Source organism: Podarcis cretensis (genome assembly GCF_951804945.1).
Source record: "Podarcis cretensis genome assembly, chromosome: 8".
Lineage (NCBI taxonomy): Eukaryota > Metazoa > Chordata > Lepidosauria > Squamata > Lacertidae > Podarcis > Podarcis cretensis.
In genome coordinates, this window is record NC_137177.1 from 22,404,606 (window position 1) to 22,431,005 (window position 26,400).

At 44.3% G+C, this 26,400-nt stretch overlaps 1 long non-coding RNA gene across 1 annotated transcript in view; it reads right to left on the reverse strand.

The window, feature by feature from the left end:
- Positions 1-251: 251 nt before the first annotated feature.
- LOC307221807 overlaps positions 252-26,400 on the reverse strand; it is a 232,419-nt gene continuing 206,270 nt past the window's right edge. The window contains exon 3 of the long non-coding RNA XR_013841538.1: positions 252-355. This is a non-coding gene — a long non-coding RNA (uncharacterized lncRNA). The remainder of the gene's footprint in view (positions 356-26,400) is intronic.

Sequence of the window (26,400 nt, forward strand, 5' to 3'; positions counted from 1 at the left end):
GTGCAAAACAGTTCCCTGGACCTATGCACATTTTCTTAAAAGCAAGTCCCATTTAGCCCAGTGGGGCACATGCTTATAGCACCTTTGTAAAAACTTGCCTCTAAAACCAGGGCCCCTTTTTACCCATTTGTAAAACGTGGCAGGGAACTTTATTTAAATATATGCTTTCATATACATTCACTTTTCTTTAGAGAAATAATTGCGCAATGTTGCATTGCTCTTTGACCAGAACCATCCATTACTACCTATTGTTGTTGTTGTTTACTCATTTAGTCGTGTCCGACTCTTCGTGACCCCATGGACCAGAGCACGCCAGGCCCTCCTGTCTTCCACTGCCTCCCACAGTTTGGTCAAACTCATGCTGGTAGCTTTGCGAACACTATCCAACCATTTCGCCCTCTGTTGTCCCCTTCTCCTTGTGCCCTCCATCTTTCCCAACATCAGGGTCTTTTCCAGGGAGTTTTCTCTTGTCATGAGGTGGCCAAAGTATTGGAGCCTCAGCTTCAGGATCTGTCCTTCCAGTGAGCACTCAGGGCTGATTTCCTTAAGAATGGAGAGGTTTGATCTTCTTGCAGTCCATGGGACTCTCAAGAGTCTAATACTATCTATTATGAGACAGCTTCTGGATTTTTATTCCTAACCTTCCTGTATCCGTCGGATATTTGCTTCTTTCTCTGAAGAGTGCCTAGAAATGAAGTGGAACGATCCCTTATCACATACTAGGCCTTCTTCACTAATGGCTATTGGAAGAAGAATTTTCAATTTTGTTGTTCTGTATGGGACAATGAGAATAAAGAGTATCGTATCGTATCCTAAGAAGTACACCATGTTGAGTCTACTTTTTAAGAAGGTCATCTTCCTCTTCAAATGACAAATCACTCACTTTTTTGGGGCAGGCATTATATTATTAGTATTATTTTATTTATTAAATTTGTATACCGCCCTATACCCACAGGTCTTGGGGCGGTCACAACATAAAATCACAATAAATAACACAAAATGCACAATAAAAAGAAAAACGAAACAATCCAATAACCCTGCCCTCCCCAACACATTTTAAAAGGGCATTGGATGCCAGTCAGCCAAAGGCCTGGTTAAAAAGGAACCATTTTGCCTGGTGCCTATAGGCGCATAATGAAGGCATCATCCAAACCTCTCAGGGGACAGCATTCCACAAATGGGGAGCCACTGCAGAAAAGGCCACTTCTCATGTTGCCACCCTCCAGACCTCTTGTGGAGGAGACACATGAAGAAGGGCCTCAGAGGGTGATCTCAGGGTTCGGGCAAGTAATAATTCTGGGTGGCTTCCAGCAAAACATTAAAATACAATAATTCATCAAATATTAAAAGCTTCCCTAAACAGGGCTGCCTTCAGATGTCTTCTAAAAGTCAGATAGTTGTTTATTTCCTTGACATCGGATGGGAGGGCGTTTCATAGGGAGGGCGCCACTACCAAGAAGGCCCTCTGCCCGGTTCCCTGTAACTTCACTTCTCGCAGGGAAGGAACCACCAGAAGACCCTCGGTGCTGGACCTCAGTGTCCGGGCTGAACGATGGGGGTGGAGACGCTCCTTCAGGTATACTGGGCTAAGGCCGTTTAGGGCTTTAAAGGTCAGCACCAACACTTTGAATTGTGCTTGGAAACATACTGGGAGCCAATGCAGATCTCTCAGGACCGGTTATATGGTCTCGGCAGCCACTCCCAGTCACCAGTCTAGCTGCTGCATTCTGGATTAATTGCAGTTTCTGGGTCACCTTCAAAGGTAGCCCCATGTAGAGCGCGTTGCAGTAGTCAATGGAGTCAAGTTCATATGGAGAGAGGCCGTATTGCAGTCCTGAGCCGTTTAAGGCTTTATAGGTCAAAACCAGCACTTATACAGATCATGTTTGTGTAACTGGAGTGCTGGTGACAATTTAAGCTGCAAAGATGTGCTTTCAGATGGCTACGATGGCACTCATCCCATTAGCAGCTTTAACACAAAATAGGGATGCCGGATTGAGCATTCCAGAATGAGAGTTCATTTATCTGTGTGGAAGCAATTTGTTGCATATATTTGCATGCCATCAACTTCCTTTCATTCAAGCTATTTTCCCCCTCCCCATTTTTAATTGCAGTGTGCTAAAACGTACAAGGATGGCTGCATAGGCAAAGCTGTGGCCACAAAAGGCTTCCTATGTACAGCATCTGGAAATGCCGCTTGTGCAAAGTTCTTTGCAGATCAAAAATAGAAGGGAGAGAGCAGCTTTTCCTAGGGACCAAGGCGAATCTCAGCTTTAGCACTATTTGAATGAGTGCCGCACCACCACTTTAATTTGCTTTTGAAGTACGTGGCGAGGACAAAGCCCAATTAATTGCGTGTCTTGTTCTTGCGAAAACAATGCAGACAAGAGAGAGCTTGCATGTGTGTGAATAGAAATCATGTTCCATTCACGTGCTCTATGGGCTGCAAACAGGGATCTCAGCAGGTCTTGCTTCAGGCTGAGATGCTCCATTTCAGCCAATGAAGAGTTAACGCCACTCTAATTCTGTTCATAGGAGAGAAAACAAAGCAGCTAATCATCTAGAGGACATACACACAGTATATGGAAGCTCAAATCACAAGACGGATAAGTGTTCTTTAACCTTTCCCCTTTCTAATGTGGTGTAGTGGTTAAGAGCAGTGGACTCGTAATCCGGTGAACCAGGTTTGCTTCCCCGCTCCTCCACATGCAGCTGCTGGGTGACCTTGGGATAGTCACACTTCTCTGAAGTGTCTCAACCTCACTCACCTCACAGAGTATTTGTTGTGGGGGAGGAATGGAAAGGAGAATGTTAGCCCTTTTGAGACTCCTGAAGGGGAGTGAAAGGCGGGATATCAAATCCAAACTACTACTACTACTACTACTACTATTCTTCTTCTTCTTCTTCTTCTTCTTCTTCTTCTTCTTCTTCTTCTTCTTCTTCTTCCTCCTCCTCCTCCTCTTCTTCTTCCATGGGGACTGAGGATCTGTAAGCATATGTGAAAAGGTTTGCCCATCCTGAGTGAGAGCAATATTTCCTGCCATTGCTCTGAATAGGCTATGTAATACGATCATAAAGGTAGAAGTACCCCTGACCGTTAGGTCCAGTTGCGGACGATCCTGGGGTTGAGGCGCTCATCTCGCTCTATAGGCTGAGGGAGCTGGCGTTTGTCCACAGACAGCTTCCGGGTCATGTGGCCAGCATGACTAAGCTGCTTCTGGTGAACCAGAGCATGATCATGTCATACGATTATGTCAATGCTCAAATCATGGTGTGTATGTGGGAAGGAAGGGGAGCCTCAGATCAAAATGTACAATCCCCACCCCTGATTCTTCTAAAAATTCTAGCCAAATTATGACCACCGTAGCCGTCTCAAAATAATAACTAGGAAGAAAAGCATGGGGGGGGGGCGTGTGGACCTTCTGTGGCCTTCTGGTAATTCAAGCAATGATGTGTCACAGCGACATCACCACATTTGCAGTAGGATCCCTAATCACATCCCCAGCAAGAAGTTTGCAGGAGGTTTCAGTGAAACAGAAACCAGGAAGGGTATGGTAAATATGTGTTTAAAAAGTGACCATGGGGAAACAGAGGAATGTTTTGGGTTCCTTGGAAAACCCATCTCCCACAAAAAGGTTAGCTTTTGAACTTGCAATACACCTGCTTCTTAGACCATTTTTGTGCATAATGCTCAAAAACACACAGGCGTTTCTCTCACATGACTTGAGCCACGCATCAACATTGTTAACGTGGAATTCACACCACGTTGCATTTCCTCCTCCTGTGTTTGGCTTCCTTTCATAGCCCAATCTCTCCATATAATTTTCTTTCGCTGTGTGATGTCTGGTTTAGAAAATCTTAACAACAGGAGTCAGATCTGTCTGGGGGAGCTGTGAAGATCTACTAAATATTTTGGAAAGTTGTTCGTCTGTTTGCTAGACATTCGGAAACAAATTTTGCACAATACAGCGGTACCTCGGGTTAAGTACTTAATTCGTTCCGGAGGTCCGTACTTAACCTGAAACTGTTCTTAACCTGAAGCACCACTTTAGCTAATAGGGCCTCCTGCTGCCGCCGTAGCACGATTTCCGTTCTCATCCTGAAGCAAAGTAATTAACCTGAAGCACTATTTCTGAGTTAGTGGAGTCTGTAACCTGAAGTGTATGTAACCCGAGGTACCACTGTAGTTCCTGAGACCGAGGAGCAGGTTTTCATCTATGTTTGGATATAATTGAATTGGATGCACCATTTGGGGTTTCCAGTCTGGGGAAAAGGTGGGATGCAAGAATAATAATAATAATAATAATAATAATAATAATAATAATAATATTGAATCAAGATGGTGGACCAAACCTATCCAAACAACGCTGATTTTAATCACTAACTTTTGGGTTTTTTTTAAATTCCTGAGCTGCTCCAGACTCCAGGCTGTGAGCTATTCAACAGAGAGAGGCTGAGGAAAGGGCAATCTTTTCTTCCTGGGAAGACCCTTTCACAGCCCGAGCAAGCGGTGGCTTTTGCATTCAGCTGAATTCCTGCCTGGTAACAATGAGAGAACAGATAAGGGCTGCAAATGATACAAAGTGAAAGCCTCCAGCAGAGCAACTGTCCTTGTGTTTGAAAAAGCTGCAGCCAGATCGTGACCCCTGGGAGATGTTCCCTTCTTTGCAGCCAGAGTTTTCTCTTGTTCTGCGTTTACTAAGCAGCAGCTGCTGGAAGCCATGACACCAAGCGCCCCTCTCTCAACTGACTTGCATTGTAGGGAGAAAAGAATGAACTGAGAGAGCCCCCGGCGATGCATTTCAATCTTTTGAAAATTATCTTCTACGTATATATTTTGGGAAGTGGTTTGTTCGTCCACCCGCCCGTCCATCTGTCTCTCTGTCTGTCTATTTGTGCTCTATTGGTTCGGATGCCCCTCAAGATATCTGAAATATACTCGGAGTCAAGAGTGGATTTCATGCTCTTTATTCAGCTCATAGTGGTGAGGAGGAATGCAAGTTCCCCCAAAATTTCTGCTTTATATACATTATTTACACAATGGGCTGCACGTGATTGGCTAATTCCTGGATTCTCCTGTAGGTCAATCAGGTTGTGGATTCACTTCCACCTGGAGCTGGATTGGGTAGCTCCTGCGGACCAATCATACTGCTGCATTCTTCTAGGACCAATCAGACTGCTGCATTCTGAATCCTGTTGTTCTAGGACCAATCAGACTGCTGCATTTTGGATCCTATTGTTCTAGGACCAATCAGACTGCTGCATTTTGGATCCTATTCAACTCAGTACATAACAATATCCTTGCCCTGAGGGTTCCTGAGGTGGGGGGTGGCAGCCTTCGCTGACGTTGGAATGCCAAGCAGGAATTTGGTGTGAACTTGGCTGTTTTGTGCATGTGACAGTCTTGGGAGGTCGCTGCATGATTCAGGGGCGCCTAATGTTGTGGGTTCTGGGGACAGTCCAAGTGTGTGTGTGTGTGTGTGTGTGTGTGTGTGTGTGTCTCTCTGTGTGTGTGTGCCAGGGGGTTTCTCTCCACCTGCTCTCACACCTCTCCGGTCACCATGGCGAGAGCTGAGAGCCCCACCTTCCTCTCCATGGTTGTCAGAGGCCATCTCTGATGCTTCCAGTGTGGAAGAGAGCCAGTGTGGTGTAGTGGTTAAATGCAGTAGTCTCGTAATCTGGTGAACCGGGTTCGCTTCCCCGCTGCTCCACATGCAGCTGCTGGGTGACCTTGGGCTATTCACACTTCTTTGAAGTCTCTCAGCCCCACTCACCTCACAGAGTGTTTGTTGTAGGGGAGGAAGGGAAAGGAGAATGTTAGCCGCTTTGAGTCTCTTTAGGGTAGTGATAAAGTGGGATATCAAATCCAAACTTTTCTACTCTTCTTCTTCTTCCATTGTGCCCATCACACCACCTACTCCATCTCCAGAGTTGTCAGACACTGCAGCCCTACATCTCCAGAGAGTGGTGTCCTGTCCTCATTTCAAGAGGCAGTGACACCTGCTCCATCACCTGGGTCTAATAATAATAATAATAATACAGTGGTGCCCCGCAAGACGAATGCCTCGCAAGACGAAAAACCCACTAGACGAAAGGGTTTTCCGTTTTGGAGGTGCTTCGCAAGACGAATTTCCCTATGGGCTTGCTTCGCAAGACAAAAATGTCTTGCGAGTTTTCCCGACTTTCCCCCCCTTTTTCTAAGCCGCTAAGCCGCTTATCCACTTATCCGCTTATCCGCTAAGCTGCTAAAAGCCGCTAAAAGCCGCTAAGCCGCTAATAGCGCTAATCCGCTAATCCGCTAATGGGCTTGCTTCCCAAGATGAAAAAACCGCTAGACGAAGAGACTCGCGGAACGGATTCTTTTCGTCTTGCGAGGCACCACTGTAATAATAATAATAATTTATTATTTATACCCCACCCATCTGGCTGGGTTTCCCCAGCCACTCTGGGCGGCTTCCAACAAAACACTAAAATACAATCACTTATTAAATATTAAAAGCTTCCCTAAACAGTGATGCCTTTAGATGTTTTCTAAAAGTTTGGTAGTTATTTTTCTCTTTGACATCTGGTGGGAGGGCGTTCCACAGGGTGGGCGCCACTACCGAGAAGGTCCTCTGCCTGGTTACCTGTAACTTGGCTTCTCGCAGCAAGGGAACCGTCAGAAGGCCCTCAGTGCTGGACTTCAGTGTCCGGGCAGAACGATGGAGGTGGAGGCGCTTCTTCAGGTATACTGGACCGAGGCCATTTAGGGCTTTAAAGGTCAGCACCAACACTGTGAATTGTGCTCAGAAACATACTGGGAGCCAGTGTAGGTCTTTCACAATGGAGCTGTGGACAGATGGGGCAGCTTCCACCCTCCAGGAGGAGTGCCAGATTGCTTGTGAAGGGACAGAACCGCTTGCCACACTAAGTTGTGCCTGCCCCATTTCCTTATAACAGAATTGTATGGGCGTGCCATTGTTGGATCAATGTCTTCACTTGAATAGCAAGCGAGCCTTTGTGCATCTGGGTTTACTCTGAGTAGAACGTAGGTGGCTACAACCCTGAGGCTTAGAGAACACTGGGTGGCTTAAGTCAATGTAGAAAATGACCCAGAGTTGGTAGCACTTACACTCCACAGAATAAATAAGCTTAAGTGCATCTAATGGAATTAGCTACAGTATGATCACAATTTAGGCATGCTTAACATGTGCGATTTGAACTTCATGCAGTTGAAGACTGGCCAGTTGAAATAACACAAATTAAAAGCGCAGAAGGCGGAGAGCTTAAAAGCTTAATAATAATAATAATAATAATAATAATAATAATAATAATTTTTTATTACTTATACTCTGCCCATCTGGCCAGGCCTCCACAGCCACTCTGGGTGGCTTCCAACAGAATATTTTTTTTAAAAAACCAATAAAACACCAAACATTAAAAACTTCCCTAAACAGGGCTGCCTTCAGATGTCTTCTAAAAGTCAGATGGTTGTTTATTTCCTTGACATCTGATGGGAGGGCACAGGGTGGGTGCCACTACTGAGAAGGCCCTCTGTCTGGTTCCCTGTAACCACACTTCTCGCAGTGAGAACTGCCAGGGTTTTCCTGGCATGGAAAGAGCTTTTAAGCTCTCCACCTTTCTCAGCGATCATGAGATCATGCAGGAACTTGGACAGCACCATGAGATCTCTTGAAAACATCCCAAAGCCCTGTGGGAGAGCTGATTCATTGCTTACCTGGGAATTAACTGGGGCTTTCTGGCTCATGGTTCGCAATGTTCAGGATAAAAACATAGGAAAAGCCCCATAGCAGATATGAAGCTGCTTTATTGGTCCATCTAGCTCAGTATTGTCTCTACAGGATTACAGGTCAGGTTCTCTCCCAACCCTACCTGGAGATGCTGGGGATTGAACCTAGGACCTTGTGCATGCAAGGCAGATCTGCTACCACTGAGCTATGACTCTTCCTTGTTGGAATGTTGCCTTCAGCTGACTGTAGCATAGCAGTGTCTGAGTGGCACTGAAGGGCCATAGTATGGAGGGAACCTCCCTAACCTTTTGGCTGTCATATTGTATGTGGAAGGCATGTACTGGGCGAAAACTGTACCTTTTCAGGGAAGGAGGGTGGTAGCGGAATGGGATGTCAAAGTTCACCAGCAACAGAACAATGGAACGTGAAAAGATGCAAATTAATCTCTGATTGCACCAACTTTCTGATTGTGTCCCGATAGTGTTTTTGTTTTATTTCCCCCCTCTCTTGTGTCTCTCTCAAGTAAAACAAGAACAATTTGAATCAGGTCTTTTTCCTGAAGTGCCGATGCCTCCAATAATTAAAACAATCGCTCGGTTAATCTGAAACTGACAAAAGCCAGATTGTCTGGTGCTTGCGAATAAAGTCTGTAAAGGAAATGTCACAGATTAAGCAAATCTCATTTTAAGCAAGCGAAAGAAAGAGGTGGCACTGTTTATGAAACGGGAGCCAGGAAAATACAATAATCAAGGGTGGGGGAGTAGGGTTTAGTGGAGAAACAGGTCATATGGAAAACCATATCTAAGTTGACAATCTTTCACGAAGATATGAGTTCACATTCATTATGCATTATATTTTCATACAAAAGCTTTCTTGTTAGCCTTTGTGCATCATCATTAAAAAAAATTAAAGAGAGATGGGAATGCTTTCAAAAGGAGTATTTCATGTAAAAAAAAAAAAAAAAGTCAACCAGGAGAACACAGATGTATTTCATCAGACTCTGTTTGATATAAAGGTTGAATGGCGCTGCAGGGAAGGGAAACTACATTTAATTATTTTATAATTTTGCCATAAATGGGAATCCTTGAAAGCCACTGGCTGGAAGGTTTGCAGAGTGAGAAGGCGCAGGGGCTGATCATGCAACTCGGAGCTGCCGTTTATTATTGTTTAAAAGACACCACAGCTCTATCCAAGCACACGTGTGTTTGGAGGACAGGGCTTTAGATAAGTTGTGGCTTGGAGGGCATCATATTAAAAGATGGGTTCACCTACTTTTCAAACAAGTATCTGAAAATATAGTGTACACTGTGGTACATATAGCACGCAGAGTTTATTAGCGGCAATGATTGTGGCAGCAGTAATTTTTTATTGCAGACTTTGTGCAAACAAATCAGGATGAGTGCCGAGTAAACATGTGGTCTGGAAGTGACCTTCCCTCAATCCTGCCTTCTCGTTTTCCCTTTAGTCTTGGGGAAGAGCTATAGCTCAGTGAGAGAACACCTGCTTTGCATGCAGAAGGTCCCAAGTTTGAGCCCCAGAATCTCCTGGGTGGGCTGAGAATGTCCCTACCTAAAATACTGGAGAGTGTAGACCATACTACATTGGCCAATGGTCTGACTCAGTATAAGACAGCTTCCTATGTTCCTATGTTTATATGAACACTTTATTGCCCAGGGGTAGGGATGAGCGAGTCTGTCAATTTTGGTTTCTCTGAGTTTCTCATTTTTCCAGTCCTAAGTTCAGTTTCCCACATTTCTACATCAGTTTGTGATTTCTAATTAAAAGTTCCTCATTAAAAACCAGCATTTTGCTTTAATTCCTCCTACGTGTTTTTTCTATGCAGCATTGACTAATATACAGATTTTGGCAAAGCAATTTCCTGCAATATAATGCGTTATTGTATGTTATTTTCACAAATGTATGCATTCATATGCAGACTTTAGCATATTATATGTATTTTTGCACCTGCTGGAGAACCACATTGCAAAATTCAGAGAAGCGTGAATTTTCAAGGTATGGCAAATGCGAATTGGGTAACTTTCAAATGCAAATTGAATGTAATTTCTCCCCTGTCCCTCACCAGGGGTCACTCTGACTTGTAACTCTGATGACCTGTCACTAGGGGCAACAGTGGCACACAAACCCAGTGGTTCCCAATGCACATATTCTATGCCCCAACCCTGGATTCCCAGGCTGACTTTGGAACCACAAGGCCAGGACTGGAGCACCTTGAGTCTGCCTCAGATGGGAGAGTCTGTGAGCGCTGTCTTGCAAAGGGAACTTTCCAAAGGAAGATGTGCATTCATGCTGCTCGTTGGGGGGTGGGCAAGTAAAAATAACTTGGTGCGGAATGGCTGGTTCCTCCAAGTTCCTTTCCTCCTTGCATGTAAATGATTAATGGAGGATATTGTGGAAGCAGATGTACTGTTGCCACAGTAACCGAGGTGAATAGCGAGAAAGGCACAAGCTGAATACTGAGGTGGTGTTCCTACCGTGCGGCGCAGCTATTTTAGCCATCCCGAGATCCCGGTTAATTATTAACACCTAGCAAGTCCTCGCCTAGAAAAGCATCGATAAGCAAGGCCAATTATATAAACACCACAACAGTATCTTTTGCAGTTTGGTTCTCAGATCCTCCCGCACCGCTATGGAATCGGATACGGTCCTTTAATCCCATCTAGTCCACCCTCACCTCACGGTTAGTTGCGGTAACCTGCCCATGCCTTTGCTGTTTCAAAGAATGATAACAAAAGGTAGAAGACAGGGTGCTTTGTCATTCTTCACCGTCTAAATGGGGAGGGCCAGCTCCAGTCAGCAGGAGATGCCTGTAACAACAACAACAACAACAACAACAACACCCTGCCCATCTGGCTGGGTTGCCGCAGCCACTCTGAGCAGCTTCCAACACACATAAAAACTTAATAAAATGTCAAACATTAAAAACTTCCCAATACAGGGCTGCCTTTAGTTGTCTTCTAAAAGTTGTGGAGTTCTGTATCTCCTTGACATCTGATGGGAAAGCATTCCACAGGGCAGGCACCACTGCCGAGAAGGCCCTCTGCCTGTAATTCCCTGTAATTTTGCTTCTCGCAGTGAGGGAACTGTCAGAAGGCCCTCGGAGCTGGACCTCAGTGTCTGGACTGAATAAATTCTGAGTTAAATTCTTTCAAGAGGTGACTGGTGCATGAAGTAGGTATTGAGTCTAGCCAATACCTGGATTGAAAGGACAGCTCACACTGATGAGAGGTGAACTTTTGTCAAGCAGATGCTTTGCCCTGATTTAGCTCTTCTTGGCAGAGATTTTTAAAAAGGTCGTGGTCTTCTTAAATCCATTGAGTGGGCGGGGAAGAAGTGTAGCTTATTTGATTTTCTCATCAGCCACCCAGCTTTCTTCTGGTCTACCACTGGAGAATTGCAGGGTAATCTGCTATTCCTGAGACTTTTTGCTTTGAATTGGCCCTGCTGTTTTAAATTAAAAGTAAAGGGACCCCTAACCATTAGGTCCAGTCGTAGACGACTCTGGGGTTGCAGCGCTCACCTCGCTCTATAGGCCAAGGGAGCCGGCGTACAGCTTCCGGATCATGTGGCCAGCATGACCAAGCTGCTTCTGGCGAACCAGAGCAGCGCACGGAAACGCCGTTTACCTTCCCACCGGAGTGGTACCTATTTATCTACTTGCACTTTGACATGCTTTCGAACTGCTAGGTTGGCAGGAGCAGGGACTGAGCAACGGGAGCTCACCCCGTCGCGGGGATTCGAACCGCAACCTTCTGATCAGCAAGCCCTAGATTATTTGTATGCTTTATTTGTGATATTTCTATCCTGCTTTTCAACCCCATGTGGGTTCACAGAGCGTCTTACAGGAATAAAAACCTACAGTTGGGAATGAGCCGTATTAGAATGAAAAATTTCTAAGCCCAGGAATTTATTTTGTGTACCAGAACCAAACTGATTTCACAGCCTTCCCACACTAAAACCCACATTGAGTTGACTATCACCACCACATCTTTTCAACATTGTGTGTGTATGTGTGTGTTGGGAGGGGGGAAATCATTTTATCGTTGAAACTGTTAAGTAATTAGCAATCACAAATTCTTGATGATATACCTGAAAAATCCAGAGATCTACCAGAAGACACTCATCAACCCTCTGCCCACCCTGGCCTATGTTCCTAATCATATCCACAAAACTCAATAAAGTCTAAGTTATAGCAAAAAAAAAAAAAAAGGTAAACAGTCACAAATTCATGCAGAACCAGCGCTATTGTTAGGCATTGTGAGGTGGCTGCCTCAGGCGGTAGATGCTGGGGGCAGACAATGACACTGAGGTGTGGAAAGACAGAGATGTGAATGTCACACAGGGTGTCTTGTGCCCCTTAAATTAGCCTGTTGCTCTCATGCTTGGGTGGAGAACTTTGTGGATGCATTCAATAGGTTCCTTCCTTCCTTTCTAGTTTATAACCCCATCAATCCTCTTACTGGGCCCATCAGTGGTGTAGAGATATCCACTAGCCATTGGCTCCTGATTAAAGGCAGAAGGGAGCCAATTACTCTATTTTGTCCTGTTGCTACTGCAAGGTAATCCCTGTCAGTGACTTACAAGGAACTGTTTTGCCTCAGGGCTGCTGCAGGTGAGATCTTACAGCCTGCAGCTGAGTCGTCAGATTCTTTTTATTATTATTAAAAAGCCATTCTCTGTAAACTCTGCTAATGAAGCTCCAGGTACCCCTCTACCTGCCAATCCAATGTCCTAGCATACCGTATCCAGATGGCAACACTGTTTTTTGAGCCACAAAGGGAACACAATAGCACAGCATGTGCAAATGTTTATTGCTAATAAATTCTTGGGGTGTTCATATTCACCTTGCGGCAGACTGAACACGATGTGTTACTGGCACATGTCCCTGGAAACCTTCTGGGTGTTGACCTAGTATTCTGTCCTGCCTGAGATTCAGGGCAAGAAGTTGCCATGTACATACAATCATAGAATCGTAAAGTTGAAAGGTACCCAAGGGCCAACTAGTCCAACCTCCGCAATGCAGGAATCTCAGCTAAAGCATCCATGACAGATGGCCATCCAACCTCTGCTTCGAAACCTCCAAGGACTGGACTGGCAGCTGAATTTTATTCTACCTGAAGCTTTGGGAGAGCAGGCCAGCTTCCAGAGTTGCATGCAGAGCTGGAGGGGGCTCAGAAGGACCAGTTGGGCGGCTGATGTTTGTGTCCTCCAGCATCTGCCACCTGAGGCAGTTGCCTCACTCTGGCATTGCTTGCTTGCTTGTTTATTTAATTAGCTGGTATACTGCTGTTTGTCAGAAGGGAGCTCAAAGTGGCTCACACTTACAGTGGTGGCACAGTACTTAGAGGGTTGGACTAGGACCTGGGAGACCAGGGTTTGATTCCCCACTCGGCCATGAAGCTCATTGGGTGACTTTGGGCCAGTCACTGCCTCTCAGCCTAACCTTCCTCACAGGAGATTAAATGAGGAGCAGGAGAACTATGTGAGACACCTTTGAGATGCATGGAGAAAAAGCTGAGATATAACTACAACAAATACAAAGGAATTAATAAATACAAGTTAGCAAATCACATCATTTCAAATGGTAGAATGTAGTTGCAATATCAGTAAAATACAAGCAATGTCATCATCAATCATAAAATAACAACTACAGACTCAAGCACAGGCACTAAGTCTATAGGGCTTCAGCCCCCCCCCCGAAGTCTCTTCGGATGGGGCTGAGTCCCTCTAGTTTTGAGGGGTTGGGCCTCATGGCGGTGGGCCTCACAGGGCCTCGCCAGGCCTTGCTGCGGTGGTGGTGGGCCTCACAGGGCCTTGTGATGCGTGTTGCAATGTGCGTAATGTCAAATGTGTGCCTCTTGTATGTGATGTCATGTGCGTGTGATGCCCCCCCCCATGTTGGTTGGAACTTCGTGCCTATGGACTCAAGGGTCAAAAAAGCTAAGAAGCAGCACACACAGAGACAAGGAAAGATCCATTAAACTCCCAAGAAACTTGTGGCCTTCTGTGCCTCCAGAAGGAAGGTATTCCATCACTATCATTCTAGAGGCAATTGGTCCCTCCTCTCCTCCATCTCCATTCACATCATGCCTGGATTGATGCTCTTCTAATGTCCTCTCCAATCTTATTTTCCAATTGCATGTCTTTGGCTCATGCCCTTGCCAAGCACCAGCTTTATGTAATACCTTTACTTCTTTCACAAATATGAGGGAATAACTGGTCTCACCCTGGCAAATAAAAGAAACACTGGAACAGCTAAGGCAATGGACAAGTCATCTTCTACAGTGTCAGAAAGTTGGAACGGTGTCCAGGTAGCTAATGGTAGGTTGGCCCTGTACAACTGTTGTCTTAACTTATAGCATAGCTGAAGGAGCACCTCCACCCCCATCGTTCAGCCCAGACACTGAGGTCCAGCACTGAGGGCCTTCTGGTGGTTCCCTCCCTGCAAGAAGCGAAGTTACAGGGAACCAGGCAGAGGGCCTTCTCTGTGGTGGCACCCGCCCTGTGGAATGCCCTCCCATCAGATGTCAAGGAAATAAATAAGTATTTGACTTTTAGAAGACATTTGAAGGCAGTCCTGTTTAGGGAAGTTTTTAATGTTTGATGTTTTATCATGGTTTTAATATTCTAGCAACCCAGGGCAGCTGGGGAAACCCAGCCAGTTAGGCAGGGTATAAATAATAAATTATTGTTATTATTGTTATTATATAGAACTGGGCTAGCCCATGTGGCAGCCTCCCAATTTTGTGAATTTCATTTCCCATCATCCCTGTCTGTTGGCCATTCTGGTTGGCGCTGATGGGAATTGTCCTCCAACAATATCTGGAGGGCATCATGCTGGCCAGTCCCACTGCAGAAGATGGCTCCTAGTGGTACCTATAGGAACAATCAAGAAGCTTCAAAGTCCAACTTGTTACAAACCATCTGGAGAATGTACTTGCACCTCCCACCCCAATACATGTGTTTTTGTAAACATTGTTTGGTTGGAGAACTCCATAGCAAGATTCAGATACGTGTGGATTTCAAAGGATAGCCGCGTTCTGGTTCTCACATTGTTTTGGAAAGCGTGGATTTGAGAGAGAAATGCAAACAGAATCGAATTTCACCCCCATCCCTAGTGACTCAAAAAGGAAGCCATCATTGAGCTGCGATGCTGGTGGTGGAATATACCACAGTCCGCCTTTTTTCAAAACAGTACTATTATGACTTCAGAAAACTCTTGGAGCTGCCAGCGAAAAGAAGGTCAGTGAAGAGAAAACAACGGTAGGGAAATGGCAAAGTTCAAGAGTGTGTTTGAGCCAGAGTTCCTTCCCAAAAGAAGGAAGCGAATTGTAGCAACGTTAGTACAAGGAAGTGCATCAGGCGTGATTTATTGTAAAGGGGAATTATGATGGCATTGAAAGAACAAACATACAGCAGCATAAAATTCACCAGAACTGCTATATTATCAAAGTCAGGAAGGCACCAGTGGGTGGGGGCTGAAGGCTAGCCTGGTTTTAACAATGGAAGAGAAAAAGGCACTGCTGACAAAGCAACCCATTTCTTGGCATCATCTTCAGCTGGGGAAATGTCTCCACCAAGCCTGCTGTTTTCTAGCAGCAAGACAGCATTTCTATCAGAAACGGAGGTTCCCAATGAGGCATTATGGAACAAGAGTATCATTGCAGTGGGATAGGTCTCTGCTGGGACTAGCCAGATGCAGAGGGTGAAAGCAGATGAATAGCAGAATGGGGAATCGGGATAGGCATTCCTTCTATTTCCAGTGTTCAGAATTGAGTGTCAGTGCTTGTGGAACCAAAACAGCAGCATCCACAGAGACCGCAGCAGAGATTGGGGAAACCCACAATTTGCAGAAGCGCACCCTGTCCCCATATAGATAAAGAGATGGAGAGACAGAGAGACAGCTATAGATATACATCCTTTAAAAAGCCCTCATTGAAAAGTTAACACACCAGAAGATGAATCCTTAGGATTTATACTTATTTATGGATTTCATGGACTTTAAAGAGGCCAGCCCCATACCATCCAACATTTCTCCTCCGAAAATAAGGGACATCCTAAAGAAAAGCGGGACATTCCGCGTTAAAATCAGAAACCAAGATTGCATCTATAAATCTGGGATTGTCCCTGGAAAATAGGGACCCTTGCAGGGTCTGCAGTCTTCTATTTGACAGAGCCTTTTGCTTGGAGGGCTGTCTGGTCCAGATCCAGTTTAAAGACAAAAACCCTAAGAAAGCAGAGGAGGAGCCTTGAAGTTACGCATCTGCAGTTAGCACCAGAACAAGCCAGCACAGAAACTAGGGTTGCCATACATCTGGGTTTCCCCAGACATGTCCTCTTTTGGGGAGCCAGCATGCGCCAGTGGTCAGATGTTTGCATTTTACATTAAATGTCTGGGTTTTTGGTTTTTTGGGGGGCACACTAGGGCCGTGCTTGGCCTTGTGCTGTTTCCGGTGGCTGCCAGGTCTTGCATAGCCCTCTCTGGGCCACTTGGCCTCCCATCATCTGGAGAGGCAGCGTCTCATGAGAAGGAAGCCAAAGACAGCAAAGGTAAGAGAGAGGAGGGAAGGAGAAGGTGAGAAGGGGTCAGAGGCAGGGAGGGGACAAGTGATGGAAATGTGGGGTGTTGTGTGTGTGTGTGTGTGTCCGGGTCTTGCGCTTTGGAATATTGCAACCCTACAGCAGTCACCTGGCCAAAGACTTCTCCAGTACAGTGGTTGCTTCAGGTTAAGAACTTTGCCCCAGGAAGTGGTTGCTCCAGGTTAAGAACTTTCCCCCAGGATAAGAATGGAAATCGCGCCCCAGCGGCGCAACAGCAGCAGGAGGCCCCATTAGCGAAAGCGCGCCTCAGGTTAAGAACCATTTCAGGTTAAGAAAGGACCTCTGTAATGAATTAAGTTCTTAACCCGAGGTACCACTGTACAGGTGAGATGCATTTCTATTGAAATGATAGTAATTATTTCTAAATTTGCATCTATACATACAAATCATCAGACGCACATTTCATGCAAATCTGCATTCCCTTTTGTCCTTTCTGGCGATGCAAAAGTGACTACCCCACCTGCCGTTGGAGAACAAAAGCCAGTTTGGGGTGGGTGGGCTTTATTTTGCTTTGTCTTGCAGCTTAGATCATACATTAGAAACAGTCTTACACCACTTAAACAGTCATGGGGAATCCTGGGAACTATAGCTTGCCAATGGTGCTGGGAACTGCAGGTCTGTGAGGCCACCGCCCTTAACAAACTGCAGTTCCCTCTCTGCAGAGAGATATATCTAAATTTGTCTGGCAGGGCAAAAAGCCCAGAATTAAGTTTAAGATACTAACTGATGCGAAAGAAAGAGGGGGCTTTGCCCTGCCGGACTTAAAGTTGTATTATGAAGCCGCAGCCTTTTGCTGGCTAAAAGACTGGCTACTTCTCGAAGACACTGACGTATTGGATTTGGAAGGGTTTAACAATGCTTTTGGATGGCATGCATATCTATGGTACGATAAGGTTAAGATCAATAAGGTCTTCAAGAACCATATTGTCAGGAAAGCAGTTTTTAATGTCTGGACAAAATACAAAGACTTACTGGAAAACAAAACTCCGAGGTGGCTTTCACCTCTGGAAGCTAAGGCCCGAAAAAGACCCAATATGGAGGCCAAATGGCCAAAATATTGGGAAATACTAGAAAAAGACGAAGATAATTGGAAATTGCAGAGTTTGGAGAAAATGAAGGATAAAGTGCGAGACTGGTTACATTACGCTCAGATTAAAGAAGTTTTTAAAAATGACAAAAAGGTAGGGTTCCAGGTGGAGAAATCGAAGTTGGAAACAGAATTGTTAGAACCAAAAACTAAGGTATTATCAAGAATGTATAACTTGCTGCTGAAATGGAATACACAAGACGAAATGGTTAAATCGGTTATGATAAAGTGGGCTCAGGATATTGGGCATAATATTATGTTTGAGGACTGGGAAAGGTTGTGGACCACTGGGCTGAACTTCACTGCATGTAACGCTTTGAAGGAAAATGTAATGAAAATGATATATAGATGGTACATGACCCCAGTTAAACTTGCCAAAATATACCATTTGTCTGATAATAAATGTTGGAAATGTAAAGAACACGAAGGAACATTCTTTCACCTCTGGTGGACTTGCCCTAGAGTGAAGGCCTTCTGGGAAATGATATATAATGAGTTGAAAAAGGTATTTAAGTATACCTTCACTAAGAAACCAGAGGCCTTCCTTCTGGGCATTGTCGGCCAGAAGGTGTTAAAGAAGGACCGAACATTTTTTATGTATGCAACAACGGCAGCAAGGATACTCATCGCTAAGAGCTGGAAAACTCAAGATCTACCCACGCTGGAAGAGTGGCAGATGCAGCTGATGGACTATATGCAACTGGCCGAGATGACTGGCAGAATTCGAGACCTGGGAGAAGAGAGGGTTGAAGAAGACTGGAAGAAATTCAAGATTTATTTACAAAAGTATTGTAATTTGGTTGAATGCTAAGAAGGATGCTAGATCATAAATAAATGCCTACCATTGAATTAGATTTGAACTTGACGATAAGTGAGATTGAGGGAAACATAAAATTTGTGGAGACTAGATTAAATTAACGGAACAAAATTTAAGAATATAAACAAGATGATAAATTGCTGGAAAAAATTAATAATGATGTAAGTGGGAGTGGGAGACGTGAGGGAGTTCAAAGAAGTTCTGAAAAATGTGTTATGATCCATGTTATATTGTTTATTATTTTTGCATTTTGTATTTAAAAAAATCTCAATAAATATTTATAAAAAAAACAAAACAAACTGCAGTTCCCAAGACTCTCTGGGAGAAGCCATGGCTGTTAGAGTGGTCCAAGTGAGCTTTAAGTATATGGCCTGAGAAAGCAGCCCCTGACTTTCTGTAAGCTTAAGAAGGTGCAAGTCATGGCATTCTGGAAATATATGATGAACCCAGAATGTCAGCATCTGAAACAGGATACTTTTTGCCCTAAGAATGTAAGAGGCCTCCTTAGATGAAACTGAAAGTAAGGATGGGAGAATCTTTCAGCATCTGTTTCTCTCAATTTTTCATTTTTCCACTCTTCAATTGAGTTCTCCATTCCTACATCAGTTTATGATTTAAAAATAAAAAAGGCCTTTGTGAAAATTCACCAGCGTTTTAGTGCAAAATTCTCTTAATGTACCTCAAGTTTATATGCAATGTTGCCTAATGTACAAGTTGTTTGTGAAGAACACGACTTAGGCATCAGCGTAAATAAGCAAATGTACCACTCCAAAAGAGGACAAAAACACGGAATGGATTTGCACAAAATTGGCACAGATGCAAATGGGGAAATTGCCTCTATCGTTTAAATAGAAATACATCTCACTGTAGCGGGGATACTGTGACCACGTGGGCTATGGACTTGCTCAGTCTACTCTCTCATGGACATCTTCAAGGCACTTCAAGGAAAGACAATTCTTCAAATAGAGGCCAATCAACTGTACATAAGAACCTCTGGGTGCTCTATGCGCATCAGAATGAAGTGGGAATGAATTGATAGAATCTTGAGTGATTATTTTTGGCTGGGTGGGGTCCACATCCTCTCCCAAAACTAACTTGGTACCTTACCTTAACAAGAACCTAGACTGATTGCTTGGTTAAAGGAATGCCATCACATTTAATTTTGATTACTGATTCCAGTAGAATTGGGAGTGGGTGTGCGAATGTTGAAACGCATTCGCCTAGATGTTACAGTGGTCACACACAATAAACATTCCAAATCACCAAGTTGATCACGGAAGTGCTTATTTGATTATGAAAATATGCCTTGGGGGCAGTAAACAAACGAGATTATGCAAATGCACTTGAAAACCCACCGCTCCCAGGATAGGAATTCATCTTGCAAAGGTGCTTGGTAATATCATCTGCCTGTTCAAAATACACCTTCACAAGGCTCCTGATACGTTCTTGAATCTGTTTTTAATCACCTGTTGGCTTGCTATAATACAACCAGGTTTTCAAGCTGTTATAAGGATTTATAAAATGGATGCGCTGTGTGAAGAAGGCAGATAGAGAGGTTTTCTCCCCTCTCAGCACCCGGAACAAGTTACAATTTATTTTATGACAGAGGTAGGGAACTTCTAGCACAGTGTTCCCCAAACTTGGGTCTTCAGCTGTTTTTATTAGAAAAATATTAGAGTGTTGGACAGTGAACTGGGAGGCCAGGGTTCAAATCCCCACTCAGCCATGAAGCTCACTGGGTGACCTGGGGCCAGTCACCATCTCTTAGCCTAACCTACCTCACAGGGTTGCTGTGAGCATAAAATGGGGAGAAGGGAGAAACATGCACACCACCTTGAGGTCATTGGAAGATATAGGTGGTCTATAAGCATTATAAGTAAGTAAAAGGAGGATTTACAGCAGGGCAACAAAGGGGGATTTTGTGAGCCCTTATTGTTGCAGGGACACGGGTGGCGCTGTGGGTTAAACCACAGAGCCTAGGGCTTGCCGATCAGAAGGTCAGCGGTTCGAATCCCCGTGACGGGGTGAGCTCCCGTTGCTTGGTCCCAGCTCCTGCCAACCTAGCAGTTCGAAAGCACGCAGTGCAAGTAGATAAATAGGTACCGCTCTGGCGGGAAGGTAAACAGCGTTTCCGTGTGCTGCTCCGGTTCACCAGAAGCGGCTTAGTCATGCTGACCGCATGACCTGGAAGCTGTACGCCGGCTCCCTTGGCCAGTAAAGTGAGATGAGTGCTGCAACCCCAGAGTCGTCCGTGACTGGACCTAATGGTCAGGGGTCCCCTTTACCTTTACCTTTTATCGTTGCTAACAGCCTTATAAACGCCTATAGTTCAATGGTCTGAGGACCTTGCTGCCCTAGCTGCATTTGAACACATTTCTTATAAATGTTTTTTAAATTACAGTGGATGTCTTGACGGTCATTGTATCCTCAAAGTGAGCTGATGTCTCCCCCCTTTTTCCCCTTTCCCCCATTTTTCTTTCTTTGTTACGTTTGTTACAAAACAATTAATTAAAAAAAATTACAAGAGATGGAAAATGTTTCCTCAGCCCTGCAAACAGTAAGCGGCCTCTTTGTAAAAGCAGGCAAATGAAGTTCGTAAAACTGACAGATGAGTAAAGATGTCATGATAAAACGGCAGGGAGTCAGAGGCAAGAGTTTATAATGGCAGCTGGTGGCTCACACTGGCTTCCTGACAGTGGGTATAAATTTGATTTGCTGCTCAGCATAATTGAAAGCATGATGAGGCTCCCATTCATTTTAATGGATTGGCGTCGAGAGCATTGAGATGGATATTTCCGTGTCGTTACTCCAAGGGCGGGGGTGGAGCAGAGGGGGCCATGCTGAATCCAAAGCTGCTCCATTCCCCCTGTGAGGAAAAGAAAGCGCCGCCTTCCACCCTGGTTGGCATGAGTGACAGCGCTTAGGATACAGTGGTCAATCTACCGCTCTGCCCCACTTTACGCCAATGCTCCCCGGCCAGGTTAGGAATGCTGTGAAAGTATCCCAGAGTAAATTCACACAAGAACTTTAGGCCTCAAATATCCCAAAGACTGCTTCCATCCCTGAAGACACCTTCTCAAGATTGGCAGAGAGGGCCCTCAAGAGGCCCATGGGCCAGAGGTTCCCAACTGGTACAGTAAGCCTCCCCCCCCCAAAAAAAAAAAATTGCTATTGGGTGGCTTATAAATATGGAAGCCAGACAGACAGGTTGTAGGTACCTCTTCTTTTAAAAAGCCTGTGGAAGTAAGTGGCGTTCCTCTCCTGTCCCAAAACACAATGACAGTGGCTCTTACTTGAGAGTTAGAAAGAGAACTTTATTCAGGATAATAACAGTACAGGCTTAGTAACAAGCACTGGGTCCAGAAGTCATGGTTCCAAGGTACACCAGTGTGGTGTAGTGGTTAAGAGCAGTAGACTCATAATCTGGTGAACCGGGTTTGCGTCTCCACTCCTCCACATGCAGCTGCTGGGTGACCTTAGGCTAGTCACGCTTCTCTGAAGTCTCTCAGCTCCACTCACCTCACAGAGTATTTGTTTTGGGGGAGGAAGGGAAAGGAGAATGTTAGCTGCTTTGAGACTCCTTCGGGTAGTGATAAAGCGGGATATCAAATCCAAACTCTTCTTCTTCTTCTACTACACGAGTAAGGCAAAGGATGCTGGATTGAATGGAAGCAATGAAGATGTCCCAATGGTGGTCAACCCCCTCCTACCAAGCTTTTAAAGATAAGACCATTCAAATGTATGTCCCTCCTGGGCAAGTGGGTCTGATCCCACCTATGGAGTCAGCACCTGGTTCTCAGCAACAAGACTGTGTCCTGTCCTTCTGACTCCTCAGCTCCTCCCACTTGCTGACTGAAGTCCTCCCTCCTCCCTGGGTCTGAATTTAAACCTTTTGTGGCCCTTAGCACTGAAAAGATTATTTTGCTCCCCATATGGAATTCAAAATAGAAACGATACTAAACCATATAATTAAATTATTTTTTGAAGTGATACCATATTTCAAAAATGTGACAATCTGGACACAAGAGTTGAGCTTCTTCTTTTTTAAAACAACAACAGCAGCAAAGTCTTTTGCAAAATCTCAACAAGAAAAATGAGTTTTGAGCTTTTTTAAAAAATGAGAACGCCAAAATCTGCACTATCAACATGGGCTGAAATGTTATCATGCCCAGACACTGCTTAAGGGGGCTGAATATTGGCTATGTCCAGAAAAATCTGGATGTATGGCAACACTAAGGTTGAGATGTGCATGCATGTATTTCATGCACAACACAGGAAAGGATCTTATTTCCTTGCATTATTTTGATCTGTGGCAGTAGGATGCCCCCTGGTTTAGGTGGGAGTGGGTAATAAAAAGAGAACAAAAAACGGGAGAAGAGAGTGGAGTGGAAGAATGTCTAACAAAGTACTGATTTCCCTCTACCATCTACTTTGATGCAGCCATGCTTTTTTGAAATATCAAGCATGAAATTGTTTCAAAAATTTATCTCTCTCTTTTTTTATGCCCCTGCTCTGCTTAGTCTGCCTGTTGGATAATCCAGCATTGCCTCTCCCCAATGAGGCTTTGTGCTCTGCAGAAAGGGTGATGGTGAGAGAGCCAGTGGATCTGCTTCCCTCTCTCACATATTTGGAGACACAAGTGGAGGGCCTCCATCCTTCAGCCTTCAAAGTGTTAGAATTCCTGCTCCATGATTGCAGTCCTGGGATTGTTGTCTTTCACATGATGTTGTATGTTTGACTCCACAGAGTGGGAAATGATGGAGACAGGATGTTTGTGTTACTGTGTTCCGTGAAGTGGGACTATTGTCCTTTGTTCTTTTTCTCTTTGCTGTCTGATGACAGAGAAAGAGGGAGCCATGTTGCAGTGCTCCATGTGTGTTTATATGTAAATAAAGTAGATTAGCCAAAATGCTGAGTTGCTGAGGTCTTTTCACGCGAACTGCGCAGACTCTGCAGATTCCTAAGTGTGCTGATGTCTGTTGGCATCGGTCGCTGTGATGTTCGGGCAGAAGAAGGCTTTTGAAGCTCCCGAACGATTGACCAGGAGGGAGAGAACATGCCAGTCGGGCATGTGTCTCTGCCATGGTCCTACTCGAGTGTAGGACAAGCTCCTGACACAAAGCCCTCCATCGCTGCTTCTCCTTCCTCATCCTACTCTTCTCTCTGGGGCTGCCAAATCATGCCAGATCCTGATGGAACCAAGCAGTCCAGGACAAGTGGTTTTTTACAAGTTTGAGCAGAAGTCTGGACCTTTTGCATCTTCTCTGGGCACAGAGGCCTTGGCATTTGTCTGATTTCCTTCATGCATGGCAGATCATGATTATTAAGTAGCAGACAGCTTTGTTAGCAGCATATTGTCAGCTGGCAGGGGCTTTTTCTTCGGGAGCAGAGATATTGACTCTGTTTCTTAGCCTCCTGGGATGCGCTATCAAAAGTTTGCTGAAATAATATAGATCATTGTTAGTGCAGTCCTTCCAAACAGAGATAAAGCTGCCTTCAAAGGAGCGGCTGTCAGAGCTATCTCAACAGCCCAGGATATATAGGAATGAATGAATGAATGAATGAGAGAGAAAGATAAATGCTAATATAAAAATACTTGGGCATGCAGAAGTCTATTGCTCAGGCTCCTTACTGAGCCTGCTCTGTGACACAGCGTGAAATAAAGATGGCATTTTTAAATAAGTAATGTGGCCTTTCAAAGCAAATTCCCTTCCTTGGGAGGGGGGAGATAAAGGTCTGCCCCAAAGGGGCTTCCCTTTCAGTTTTGTATATAAAATTTCCAAAATTTGCACTCTGCACCTTCAGCACCATTTGCTGTTCCCAGGGTGGCATATGAGAAGATTTGATAAAACCGCAACAGTGTGTTGCTATGCAAGATTGTCATCTGTAAATGACAGCAATAAAACAACAGTGCAACAGAGATTTTTTTAAAATTATTTTTAATCCTCTAGTCCCTATTGAACTACCAGCTCTGGACAAAGATGCTTCCATTTCAGCAGGTGTTTAAAAGAAATCATTTATAAGTTATTTCAATTGATCTTATTCACATGGGCGTAACCAGGATTTAGGTTTTTTTTTGGGGGGGGGGGGTAGGCTTTATGTTGGGGGGGCAGTATTGAGTTATTTGTGACACAATTGGTCAAGTATTTTTATTTCATTTTATTTTACTGCCCCCCTGGCTACACCCATGCTTGTCCGTTGTATTAAAAAGAACCACACACTTTTGATGTACACTCCTAAGAAACTTTGGCATTTAGGTTGTATATGAGTAGTTTAAATAAAAATTAGAAATAAACATTGGAAGCATGCATGTCTACTTAGAAAGAAAGTCCCACAGAGTAAAATGGGGCTTTACTCCCAAGCAAGCATGCCTACGATTGCACCATTAAGTTCTAAGGCTGCAAGTCCTATGTGGCCGACTTGGGAGTGAACTCAGTGGGACTTTAGTGGCTGAGGAAACCCAGCCAGATGTGTGGGGTATATTATTATTATTATTATTATTATTATTATTATTATTATTCAGATATCCACAAGGTAACACTGTCAATAGGTAAAAAATCCTGAGGAAAGGCCTACTTTTGTAATGATAGGATTCTGTAAACTAAAACCAACCACAATGTGGTACTCAACCAGCATACTCAGATGTTCAGTGAAGGACGGTCCCCCTATTTTCCAGGGACAGTCCCGGATTGACAGAAACCATCCCAATTTGATCCCGAAATGTCCTGCTTTTCCTTAGGACATCCCTATTTCCTTTGGAAAAATACTGGAGGGTATGCAGTTCAATTTTTCTCTTGATACTGTTTCATGATACAAGCAATTTTTAGTGCTTTGGAAGAAGAATTTTCCATTGTCCATCCTGAACCTAACGTGTGATGGCTGTCTTCCCAGCTATCTGCAAAATACCCTCTTATTTGCTTCCTCCCCGCCCTTTATGCTTCATCCTAAACAAGGCTCAATCCCTCTCACCTTTTCTCAGATGTCTCCTGATGGATTGGCTGCCATGGGCCTTACTTTCTTCCAAATATATCCACTGACTCATGTTGATAAACACTAGCAGAGGAAGACAAGCTTCGGGGTGTGAATTACAGCTCTTCTTTTTTTCATAGCGCAGTGAGTGATAGCAGAGCCTTGTCAGCATTTTATAAACAGAGGATTTCGATACACATCCTCCTGGGTTGGAATTTGGGGGCCGAGATGTTCCATTATCCTGGGAAAGTGCTGATATCCCCGGTAATGCGCTAAGAGTTTAACTTTTGGCAGTGGTTTGCCCGGAAGCAATCCCAAACATTCTGCATTGTGTCTTCATACTTTATTACCTCTCTACCGGCAGCAGGATCCAATCTCAAGAACATGGAGCTTTTAATATTACTCTTCCCCCGGAGAGGATGAGAGCTGCCTTGTGTATTTATGAATTTATTTATAAGGGAAGAATTTGACATTTGGCATTAAGGATGCTCCCCAGATTCTCTTCCTCTCAACTTCTCCCTGTATTTTGGAATTACCCTGTCTTGTTTCCAAAGCGCAACCAACACATTGCTCCATTAAAAAAAATGTACAGAGCATTGAGCATGCAAAGCTCACAGCAGTCTCTTCAGCATATCTCCTTTCTTCCTCTACATTTCTGACATGTGCACTGATGAAACACAAGGGAAATCTGCCACTTAGTTCTATTTTTTAGTGTTATGGTTAGCTGTACCCTTCGGGCTGATACTCCATTCCATTTCATTTCCCCCACCTGGTTTTCCATTTCACTCTACCAGCAGTCTGTTAACATTCTGTGGCCACTGAGCATTCCCAATTGTTTGACATTATTTTGGGTCACCCCCTCTTTAAAAAAAGGTACTGTATGCCTGCAAACCTCAGGGTTCCCCAAGTTTTGCTGATACCTTCCTCTTGTGTGTAGGGGTTGTTGTTTTAGCTGCATTACGCACCTGAAAACTGGAAATAGAATGGTGCAAAAAAAAAAAGCAATCTTGATATGATTGTGCATAATGTTATGTTATTTTAATTTATTTAATTCCTATACCTCTCTTCCCCACAAAGGGGCCCATCAAGATGTCTTTTGTATTCAGTTTTATCAATGCCTTTTCCTCCCTACACTCGCCCCAGCTGAATGAAGAAGGAAGTGGTGATTGTGATATTGT